This window comes from Pleurodeles waltl, chromosome 2_2 (assembly GCF_031143425.1).
Source record: "Pleurodeles waltl isolate 20211129_DDA chromosome 2_2, aPleWal1.hap1.20221129, whole genome shotgun sequence".
In the NCBI taxonomy this organism is placed as follows: Eukaryota; Metazoa; Chordata; class Amphibia; order Caudata; family Salamandridae; genus Pleurodeles; species Pleurodeles waltl.
In genome coordinates, this window is record NC_090439.1 from 1,070,042,266 (window position 1) to 1,070,054,950 (window position 12,685).

Genomic DNA, 12,685 nt, shown 5'->3' on the forward strand with positions numbered 1-12,685 from the left:
TCTGCCATGTACTATGAGCAAGTCTATTCCCCCAAGACAGCCCACTCATATGAGAACTGTATGGAACTCCTTGGTGACCTGCTGATGATGGAGCTCTGAGCAGACGATAGGGAGGCGCTCGACCAGGACATAACGGCAGAGGAGGTACAAGGGGCAATCATAGAGGTATGGTAAGGAAAGGCAGTGGGCACTAATGGGCTCCCGGTAGAGCTCTACAAGTGTATGGCAAATATTGGGCACCGCATATGTTGGCAATGTTCCAGGCAGCTAAGGCGGAAGGTATACTGCCTCTAGATCAAAGAATAGCAACCATTGTCGTAATACATAAGGAGGACAAGCCACACATGGGGTGTAACTCATACAGGCCTTTATCACTGTTAAACCTAGAGGTTAAGGTATTAGATAAAATTCTGGTGAATAGGCTTAGACCAGTAATGAGTTACCTGATCAATCGTGACCAAACAGGTTTCATGCAGCATAGTAACACTGGGCTGAATTTGAGGCGCCTATATGGGATCCTGCATGTGACAGGTGCTCCAGAGGCATAGGAGGCGGCATTGCTGGCGCTTGATGCGAAGATGGCCTTTGACAGCATCGAATGGGCTTATTTTAGGGCAGTCCTAACAAGAATGGGCTTCAACCCTCAAATATGTGCATGGATCCAGTCGCTGTACAGTGACCCACGAGCACGGGTGAGGGCCAACTGGGTGACATCCCACTCCTTTGTCTTACATAGGGGCACAAGACAGGGTTGTGCTGTCCCCGTGGCTGTTTGCTCTAGCACTGGAGCCGCTGGCCACCGGGGTGCGGCAGGACCCTCTTGGGTGGGGTATTCCACAAGGAGGATGGTTGCAAGCTAGGATATCCCTGTATGCCGATGACGTCCTTCTATATGTCACGAAACCCCGTTGTCCCATAGACAGATTGTTGCACATTTTCCAGCTTTTTGGAACATACTCGGATTACCAAATAAACTGGGAAAAATCCAAAGTTTACCCACTAACGAGCGGAGTGCTGAGCATCCCAGTGTGATGTGTGGCCCCGTTGGTAAGGGAGGGATTCTACTATTGGGGAATGTATGTAATAAGACACCCAGAGGAATTTCACAGACACAACCTATACCCACAACTTGATCTTCTCCGTGAAGACGTGTCGCACTTGCGGAGGCTGCCACTTTCGCTGATGAGCTACACCGCCCTTTTAAAATGATGTCCCTAACGTGTCTATTATATGTGCTCCAGAGCACACCATATAAAATACTACTGACCTTTTTTGCCCAGGTTAATAGGTAACTGCGCACGCCTGCTGTGGAAAGGGGGCAGCCCTTGCATAGCACTGGGTAAATTGCAGAGAGGGGTGTTTGAGGGGGACCTAGTGATACCTAACATCCAAGCATATTACTGGGTGACTCAGAAGGTCCTGGTAAACACGTGGGAATTTGCGGACAGGGAGGAACAGGCCTATAGGGTAGATCGTGAGGCCATGGGAGGTCACCTATCGGTGCTTTAAAAGAAACAAACAGAGGGCCTGCTCCCGAGCCACAAAGAGACAGTAGTACGAGCATGGAGAGAGGCCTCCAAATTGCTGGGCTGGGAGGGTAGGCTAACAGACATGACCCCTCTCTGGACTAGCGATCAGCTCAGTGAACTCTGTAATTTAAAGGGGCTCTGATGCTGGGGTCTCACAGGACTAGACCATCTGGGGGGCATATGGAGAGCCGGGAGGTAGGTCTCTCTTGAGGACCTGCGAAGGGAATGTGCAATGGGGATGATGGCAGATTTCCAATACCTTCAACTGAAACATGCATTAAAGAAACATATCCAGGTAGGCGAACAGCTTCTGGAATCGGCTCCGCTGGAGGACCGATTACTGTCAGTGCCACTGCCGGAGAAGGCAATCTCCCTGACCTATAAAAACTTGTGAACAACTCCACAGATTCTGGGCGTTTTCTGTGAGAGGCTTGGGAAGGTGACTTAGGAACAACTGAGGAGGAGGACTGGCAGGAGGCCCTCCAGAGTCCACGAGAGGTCGCAATTCGGGCTCGATTCCACCTAATACAACTTAGAATCCAACACAGATCACGTTACTCCAGATCTTTACTATAATGTATTGGCCGTAGCGAGTCGGTATTGTGTAAGAGGAGAAGTGGCATGGAGGGCTCATTCTTTCATATCCTGTGGAGCTGCCCGAACATACAAGAATTCTGGCAGTGAGTGGTCTGCATCATAACTCAAGTCACGGGCCTGGGGGTTCCGCTGGAGGCCCAATGGTTGGTACTGCACATAGCTGTTGAAGATCGGTGGCCGCAATACCAGCGGGTGTGGCTAATGCTAGTGGCAGATGTAGCTCAAAGAGACATAGTGAGGTCATGGGGAGCAGCTGAGCCACCAAGGATAAGGGACTGGGAAAATAATATGGACTGGGTCCAAGAACAGGTGATTTATTTGAGCCGTGGCTGCCCCAGAAATATAGCAAAATATGGTCTCCATGGGAGGCCGATAGAAACAGGTAATGAACTGGAGCTAACGAGGAGGGCATGGTGGGGCGGAAGCATGGAATTACCATCCTTCACTACAGTTGCGGGGTAATACATATATTGTGCATCGTAGACCGGGAGAGGGGCATACTTTCAGAGAAGAGATATTGTATTGATGATACAGTGACTATTGCTATGTAGATACAAGAACCAAGCTCAATGCTCTGTAAAACCTGGGTGTTGAATGTAATGTAGTGAGCAACTATTTATACCAATAAAAAGAATTAAAATTTTTTTTTAAAAAGTATGAACTTGGAGCAAGCGTTTAAATGCCAGAGACTGAGAATACTTCAAGCATTTTATCCATCACTTTCTGTGCTGCCAAAGAGCCTGGTTTTGAGTTAGGCAGATTGGTATTCCTCAGTTGGGATAACACTTGGCCTGATTACAAATGGCCTGGTGTTCGAGCACTTGGTTTTCCTGGGTGCGTGAACACTCGATGCATTTTTACCGGGCAGACATTCTGGCCAGTAAAACTGCATGGGACTTTGGCTGCAATAGCAGTCAAGCCTCATCCCCAGATTCCTGACAAGCTTTTCCTTTGGCAGGGGAGGGGGGGGGGGTAGGGTAGGAGGGGGGGGGGCATGAAATGCTATTCCCTGCCAAAATTATTCTGTTGCTTCCGCTCCCTTCCCAGCCTCCCTTCATTCACCCTGCCCCGCAGGAAAGCCACTGCTCCGTTTACCACCAGCCCCAAAACGGTGGTAAATGAGAGTGTTAAGCTCATTAGGATAGGTAATGCTGTGCGGAATTCTGCACAGTAATTCCATGTCTGCACACTGAGGGTTCTAACTCATAACAGGTGGCATTCCATATGGACATACCGGCTGGTAACAGTAGTTCTGGCCACTCAGAATTCCCCCTAACTCATGTTCATGGCCTAAGTGCCAAGACGTGGGTCACAGGTTCTATCTGCCATATGATTCAAGTTGCACCACACTTTTGTGGTCAAACCAGGTCAAAACTGCTGTAGGATTGCTCTTGTTCTTATTCAGCAGACTAAAGACTCTACAAATGCAAAAGCCTTTTAATTATGAAATCTGAACACACCAGTTAAAAAAACACAAGTTCAATTTATAGATAAAAAATGTAAAACTAGGTGTAGAGATGAAACTAATAGAGCTGGCAAAGCAATGGCTATAGTTCTGTTCGGTAGAATAAAGTTTAATGTACGATCGGGAAATTTCAGATATTCCTCATAATTAATTTAAATATAATTTAAGAAAAAGTCCAGAAAGTCAGATACTGCCAGGCAATATATAGTGCTTAAACACGGAGGTAAGCAAGGACTTGCGAGCTCTTCCTATTTAAAGTAGCTTCACAAATACCATGCATTGAGCATTGGTGGGAGGTCCAGAAAAGCAACAATTTAAATACCAATGCATTTTATATCAAGTCCTATGTCATCTTTAGGGCTTATTTTCCTCCTGTCTTCTGTTTCCTTCAAAGAACATCCCTTCACTCTTCCCTTCTTGTTAATTTCTGTGACTGAAGAGGGAGTGTGGCCTGAATGGCAATGGCATAAGTAGCGTTTGACTGGAGCTCCGGGCACATGATTCTAGGAAGACAGTCTATACCAGGGGGGCCTCCTAGACTCATTGTGGCCTTATTGCTTAATTTTAGGGACAGAGACCATATTCTACAGATATCTTGGGCACACGACTGAAGTAATAAAGAAGGAAACTGACATTTTTCAGGACCATACAGAGGCAATATGGAGCCTTCATAAATGTCAAGAAAAATATATGCTAGCTTAATCTGAAATATGCATTACTTTAGCCACCAAAACTGCAAGTGATTGCAAGCAATACCTCAACCACAGAGTCATGGGCTCGACTGGTATCACAGGGACACCCCACACCAGCAGACCTGCCTAACCAAGATAAGGCAAGAGGCAAAAGCAATGTACAAGGAAAAGAAACAGGAGACGAGTGTTATACAGACTGACGAAACAACAGAAGAGAGCGCGTATGTTGGCTGAGCTACACCAGCAGAGTGACCCAAAATGGAGGCTTGAGATGGACAGCGATGGACAATGAGCTAGAGACAGTGGATCGAAAGATTCTAGGTCTGAGGAAGAAGTTGGCCCAGTAATCACACCTATGATCTCAGATGATATTATTTGATTAATTGTATAATTACATTGTTGTGACCAGAAAGTTACATATGATGCTTTCAGGTCCTTTGGGCGGGAGGGCAGGCCCGACTGGCTTATGGGAAAGAACATTTCCTGATCGACATCAGGTAGCACCAGAAGTGTATGTTTTGACCCTCCACCTCGAACGACATGGTTTGAATGATTCAAATAGACAGATTTTAATTCACCATCCATTACAAAGGAGGACACTTTGTTTTGGTAACCTCCTTTGTATGACAGTTGCAAACAGTTTCATGGGTCCTTGGGCTAATACAACAAGCTATGCTAGAGAAATGGAACGTTGCACTGGCACTTACATAGAAACACTGGTTTTGATACTACCACAGGAGAGACAGGAGAGCCTTCCAGTTCTTGAATGCTATGAATGGGATCTACTAGTGGACAGCAAAGCACCTATACTATTCTGACTTGGAATGTGAAGGGAATAGGTGCAGCTACCTAACAGCACCAAATATATGCCTACTCGACATGGCGTCACGTAGATATAGCTTATATCTAAGCAACACTTAAACGTGATAGAACTAAATAGTCTGGCTAAGAGATGGAGATGCCAGATTGCCGAGACAATCTACTCATTACGTGCCAGAGGTGCGCTGGTATGGGTGGCCCCATGAGTGCCAAACGTCATAAGTCACAAGATGGCTGACAGCGAGTGTAGTTATGAGGTCCTTGAAGGAACCTTAAGCAGGGAAGTTTTACCATCAGCTTGAATATATGCCCACAACACTAAACATGCTACATATTTGGACACAGTAAACCGGAACCTTTTTGGCAATTCCTGCACAAATTGTATATGGGCTGGAGATTTCAACTGTGTCCTGACTCAACTTAGATCGCTCGCCCCCACCATTATTGAGAGAAGTATTCAAAGTATTATAAATGATTTTAATATGTGGGGACACAGAAATCTAAGAGACAGATAGCTTGACATGCACCCAACAGCAAGAGAGTACTCCTCCTTCACAGATACACTGAATAAACACCAGAATAGTTATATTTATCATCACAAGGGGATTAGGTCGTAGAGTAACATGTACTGAATATTTAGGATGTATGCTACTTGGCCATAACACACTCAAGACGACTTTGGAATGGGCAAGATTATACCTTCTCTCCCCACAAAGCGGCCATCAGTGCATGCATCATTGGACATTCGGCACCAGGGGACTATTAGTGAAAGCATTAACCAATATTTCACAGAAAATTAGGGCACTGCCTCTGACAAGAGAACAGAATGGAAAGCTTTCAATGTGGTTTTAAGGGGTATGAGCATAAAACCTTATTACGGGGTAAAGCGCATTCTTCAATGTGAACTGACAGAGAAAGAAAGACTAATGCACACACTCGAAATTGAGGTGCCAATGAAACAAATACCTACTCGACACCTACTGGAAACAAAAACGGTACACCGAGATAGTATTTCAGGTATCGAACAATGATTACGAATAATACACAGGTGGAGGTCACACCGAAGGAGACAGGACTCTCAAGATGTTGGACTGGCTCCTAATATCGGTAGCCCCTAGGTCCTCTATTTACTCAATTCATACAAAAACAGGTGATATATGCTACACAAGACTGAGATTAAAACTGAGATTGAGCAAGGGCTTTTGTTCCCCCCATATTATTTTGGCCAGTTCAGTCTTTCTGTCACCCCAGGGGGCAGTAGACCCAATCTGACCCCCCCCCCCCCCCCCCAAAGGCACCAAGGAGGGATTTTTTTTTTTTTTTACTTATAGGGTTGGTGAGTTGTCCAAAATGGGCATGCCAATGCCCCAACCCCTACCCAGACACAAACAGCCTTTCTGCAGATGGGGGGTTATTACCCTCCCTATATGCCCCCCATGAGGGGGCAGAAAGCCCACTAGACACCAGGGATTTTTTTAAAAATAAATTGCGGGGCTGCCCACACTGGACATGCCAATGCCCCCCTCCCCCAAGAAACAAATAGGAACAGTCTTTCCGCTCCCTCCCGGGGGGGGGGGGGGGGGGGCGAAGGGCATATGGTGGTTATTACCCATGATCTGCCCCCCTGGTGGGAGGGAAGAAATGCCGCTAGAAACCAGAGATTTTTTTTTTTTAATACTTAAATAAAAGAGGGGTGGGGCTGCCCACAAGGGGCAGGCCAATACCCCCACTCTATACCGACACAAATGAGAACAATTCTTACTGCCCTCCCCCAACCCCTGGGGGCACATGGGGACAATTATCCCCATCAGCTCCCCGCGGGGGCGAAATCCCACAGGACGCCAGGGATTACTTTTTTTATTTTATTTGTATCTGTGGGGGCTGCCCAGCATAGGCATGGCCATGCCCCTTCCCCAAAATAGGGAAACAGTCTTTCTGCCCACCCCCAGGGAGCAGGAGGGGTAAAAAGCCCCCTAGATGACAGTGATTATTTCTTTTTAATTTGTATTGATGGTGGCTATCCAACATTGAGATGTCCATGCCCCACCAGCCAAAAAGGAAATAGTATTTCTGTCCCCCTCCCCTCTGGGGAGGCAGTTGGGGGCAATTACCCCATCTCCTCCCCCTGGTGGGGCAGAAAGCCTACTAGACATCAGCGATTACTTTTTGTATGGGTGGGGCCTGCCTAGCATGGGGATGGCCATGCCCCCACCCCCTAAAAAAATAGGAAACAATCTTTCGGCTCCCTTGCTGACTAAAGCATTTCACCCCAATGGCAGGCAAGAAGATATCTGGTTTTGTTAGGTGTTGTTTTTACAAATTAGGCCAGGAGAGTATGGCTAACTCCCAGTATCAACAATGGTGAACAGCTGCACTTTTGGGCTTGGATTGGCTGCCACCTAGAAAAACCTACCAGACCCAGACAATTCTGAAAACTAGACATCTGGGGGAGTCCAGGGTGGTGTGCTTCGCATCCACCCCCCACCATTTTCTTATCCATAATGCCCTGCAAACCTCAACTAAAATCACACATTTTCCTTGCATTTTTTGTGCCATATTCTTCTGGAAACATAAATAAACCACAAATTTCCTACCACCCAGTGTTCCCCTCGATCTCCCACTCCCAATAAAAATTTAATCTCACTTGTATGGGTATCCAAATCAAAGTTAGCCTAAAAACATATTTTAAAAACTGCTCTTTTGGACCTGCTTTGGTTCCCTCTCAAACTATATGCGTTTTGGCCCTTCCCTGTCACAGGCACTTGAGGTATCATTTTTATCAGGCAACCGAGGGGAACACTGAGTGGTAGGAAGTTTGTGGCTGCCCTGAGATTTCATAACTTTCCACCATAGAAATGTGAGGAAAATGTGTTTTTAAGACAAATGCTGAAGTTTGCAAGGGATTCTGGGTAAAACAAATGTGGTGGGAGGCACACAAGTCACCCCTCTCTGGATTTCCCTAGGTGTCTACTTTTCAAAAATTTACAGGTTTGCTAGGATTCCCCCTGTGCTGGCTGAACTAGGGCCTAGAAACCACAGCTACCCATGTTGCACAAAACGGGTCAGTTTTGGGGGGAAATATTTGATGTATCTATGTTGTGTTTCAGATTGTTTCCTGTCACAGGCACTAGGTCTACCCACACAAGTGAGGTACCATTTTGATCAGAAGACATACGAGAAAGCAGAGTGGAAAGAAGTGTGTGTCTATGTGTAGATTTCAGAATTTTCCATCACAGAAATGAGAGGAAAATGTGTTTGTTTAGCCAAAGTTTGTGGTTTGCAAGGGTTCTGGGTAAAACAACCTGGATATAGCCACACAAGTCACCCCACCCTTGATTTCCCTTAGGAGTCTAATTTTCAAAAATGTATAGGTTTGCCAGGTTTCCCTAGGTGCCAGCTGAGATTGGGCACCAGGTCTACCCAGACAAGTGAGGTACCATTTTTTATTGAGAGACTTAAGGGAACAAAGAATAGTAGAACAAGTATTATTACCAATTATATTTCTCTGCATCTGCACCTTCCAGATGTAAGATATTATGTAAAAAAAGAAGTAATTTTGAGAAATACCCTCCAATTCACATGCTATTATGGGTACCCACAAATTCAGAGATGTGCAAATAACCCCTGCTTTTAAACTCCATATCTTTTGCCCAGTTCGGAAAAACATTGGTTTGCTTGATACCTACATTTATGCTATTTATATTGTACCATATGGATTGCTGGTACACAATGAAAAACCACTGCAAGGTTCAGCTCAGTTATTGGCTCTTGGTGGACCTACAGGCCCTACATATCACTGCAACCAGAAGAATCCAGTGGGCATAACAGTATATATTGCTTTAAAAAATCTGCCATAGTTAGAAAAATTTACAGATGACAACGCAGACAAAAATGGCTGTTTTTTCAACTCAATTTCATTTTTTTTTTATTTAAACTGTTACTTTGTATAGAAAAACCTTGAAAGAGCTACAGAAATAACCCCTTGCTGAATTCAGAAATTTGTCTACTCTTCAGAAATGTATAGCTTCCCGGGATCCACCATTGGTTTCACACCCATTTCTGCCACTAACTGGAAGGAGGTTGAAAGCACAAACAACATGAAAAATAGACTATGTCCCAGTAAAATATGAAAAACTGTGTTTTTCTGATTCAAGTCTGCCTGCTGTTCCTAAAAGCTGGGAAGATGTTGATTTTAGCACCACGAACCCTTTGTTGATGCCATTTGCAGGGGAAAAAACAGACACTTCCTTCTGCAGCACTATTTTCCCCATTAGACTTAAAATGTAGCTATATTTTACCCATTTTCTCGGTCCCCTACAGGGGAATCCACAAACCCTGGGTACCTTTAGAATACCCAGGATATTGGAAAAAAAGACCCAATTTTGATGTGGATACCTTATGTGTACAAAAAGTTATGGGGCCTAAGAGTGAACTACCCTAAATTGCTCAAATAAAAAAAAAGCTTAGCGGGGGTGGGTGGGGTGTTAGCAGCCAAGGGGTTAAAAAATGGGGGGTCTGAAACATGCAACATTACTGTACATGGCACCCATAGCCAAGTTTCAGATGAAACAAATTCTCAGGCCGAAACCAGTATTGGGTTGCTTGTGTTCCGAGAATAATTTCCAGTGATTCCATTTATTGCAAGCATTTGCTTATTACCTTTTGTGTTATTCAAGCATTCTTTACACCATGGGACCTGAAAAAGGGAACTAGAAAGGCCAGCGCCCTCTACCCTATATTGTTCGCTATGGCCATTAAACTTTTAGTCTCCATGATGCTGCAAAGACGTTCAGAATTGGGGATCAGAGTAGACAACCGCTGGTATGCTAACTTCTTATATGCCAACAGCACATTATTGTACCCACAGGAGAAAAAAACACCATAAAGGAGTTGATGAACTTAACGGATGAGTTTCATGTGATGCAGGACTTAAGATCAATTAGTCACAATCCTGCCTTGTACCACTTCAACAGTCTGAGAGTGAACATATGCGTCAAATCCCTTGGCGTCTGGACGTGTGTTGATACTGTTTAGGTATCTGGGTGTCCAGATTTCCTACTCTTCAGACCACATTATTAAAGGTAACTTGGGAAAATCACTATTACTAAACAGCTGGTCCCATCTTGGACTGAATACCTATTGTACCTACTTGGTAGGATAGCAATAGTCAAAATGTGAGTGCTGCCTACATTACTGTATTTGTCTTCAGCAGTGCCAGTCATGGTAAATGCAGTCTTCTTTCTGGAATTATAAGGGATGCTGTTGGGCTTGAATGGCACAGATGACGACCTCGCATCACGTTTCATAAGACACCGTGGACTAATCAAGGAGGAGGATTGGGACCCCTAATTCTGAAGTTTACTAGTTGGCAGGCCATTTGTAATTGATGATGAGATGGACGGGATATCACAATAACTGAGGCAGAAAATATACAAGTGCCACTTCCTAGGGCCACGATACTTGGCTGGCGAGAGACTTGCAAACTCTTTCCAGATCTTATTCCGAGTAGCTAGGACCTGTTGGCAACATTATCTAAAGTGGGTGGGGGAAACGGTGCCGTAATCACTAGACATCCCTCTACAGTGTCTACCTATATTTCACAAGCATACAATAACAGACTAGGCTAAAAGCAAGCCTTATAACAATTGGGGACCTATTCGACCAGGGATCTCTGCACACATTTGATAATGTGCGGGGGATTTACCAACTGCGGTATGGCACGTTTTGACAGAGCGCCCATTGGGTACGAATGCGGCGGAACTTTTGGAGGTCAGATGCACTACACCTTCTACTCACGCAAGGACAGAGTAAAAAGGTCTCTACCACAATACTTTCACAAAACCTGCATGGAACCTAAAGACTGAAATTGAAATTCGAAACGTAGATGGGTTGCACGATTTTAGAGAGCCCATAAATTAAATGTATGTTATACACCAAAACTGTTTCCAGAAATCCGCGGTTGAAGTACACACAGTTTAACTCCCTCCATCATACAAAACTTTCACCGAAACGCATTGGTTAAATGCATGAGTGAGCGAACTAGGAATGTCATAGAAACAGAGTGGCTGATGCAGACTTCCACCACACAGTATTGACAACCCCTGCTATTGTAAAATACCGAGGGGAAATTACTGAAGTAGTGCCGGAAGTAACAGACAAGAAGATAATATGGAACCCACTAGTACCAAATCACGCGATTGAAACAAACTAAATATGTATATAAATGTGTTGACCTATTCATAGCAGAAAGGATAATAGCAATAACTTGCGGAGTAGCTGGGGCCTAGAGCACACGATTATGGTAGAAGGATGTTAATAAATGGACTAAAGGTGAAACTGGCATGCTGAAGTGCCACAATCAAGAAAGCAAACGCGTGGTATATGACGTCTGGGAGGTGCTAATGATTACATTAGAAGCAAAGTCCGATGAACGCTCTCCATGAGCGCGTAAGTAAAACAGGGATCACCGATACAGGAATTACACGATAATACACGTTGCTATGTATGGTACTGGTATAAACACGTACCAAAATCATAAAGATCTGTGAAAGGAGAGGAAAAAAAAAACTTATATGACTGTGAGGAACAACCTGGCTGCGTACAGATAATCTTCATTACTGTTACTCGTCCCAACCATGACCTCTTCGTCTCTTGTCCAAGTCCTTACTATATGTCCATTAAAGGCCTTTGGTTTGAAAGAATTGTTCTGGCCAATATAATGCAACAACCATACAATTAATACACAAATGTGAAAAGGAATGTAATCCAATGAAAAGAGCAAACTGAATCGTGTCTCATGCACTAGTAAACAAACGTGCAAAGCAGATAAGGCTGCAGAATGGTAACCCCGAGCCAAAGTTCCCCTCAGTATTACAAATATTCTGCAGGAAGATGCTGGAATTGCTAAATCCTATACAGCGCCCAGTTGAAGAAGGCTCAATAAGCAACCGCAGAACAACTGTCACAAGCACCATGTTGTGGTGGGGATGGTCCACGAGAGACTAGCGCGTGCATCTCACCCACCTCAGTTCTTGTCCCTTCCGATCCACTGGCACCGGCTGCAGAAACCAGCTGCTCCCGCGTCCTACCTAAACAGGCAGCTCAGGGCCCGTCCCCCATCACGCGCTAAAAAGGAAGCCATCTTTGAATGGCACGTATATTTCGTTCTCTGTACGATTTAGGGAAAGATTCACTCAAACGTTATTTTTTTTTAATATGTTTGTAAAGTACTTTTAAACCTACAAATAAAACCCGCCATTAAAAAAATGTGATAGCAGTCGTAGCTACAGAATGCTTTCCAAATTTCCACGAATAGGTTGATGATTTCCTTCGCCGTTAACTAGGCAGTGTGCCCATTGTAGCGCACTGCAAACCTTCCCCTCACGGCAAACTCGCTCCCTTCAATGAAATACATAATGGTAGTCCGTTTCTTGTCCCTTTTCTGATTCTATGGTCCGCCGCTTTCTTCAATGAAATATCTGGCAATAATGTCTTATTTCCGGAATTGTCGCGGCCAAAATAAACCACCTCTTCCTCGTTTACGGGAAGAAAACACTAGCCCTCCTAGGAATCGGGGTAGCAAA

The 12,685-nt window shown here is 44.7% G+C and overlaps 1 protein-coding gene across 1 annotated transcript in view; it reads right to left on the minus strand.

Annotated features, from left to right (window-relative positions):
- TRAPPC9 (trafficking protein particle complex subunit 9) overlaps positions 1 to 12,576 on the minus strand; it is a 2,294,541-nt gene extending 2,281,965 nt beyond the window's left edge. Inside the window, exon 1 of the mRNA XM_069220801.1 lies at positions 12,126 to 12,576. The gene's annotated coding sequence lies outside the window, so the exon portion shown is untranslated. The remainder of the gene's footprint in view (positions 1 to 12,125) is intronic.
- Between the last annotated feature and the right edge of the window lie 109 nt (positions 12,577 to 12,685).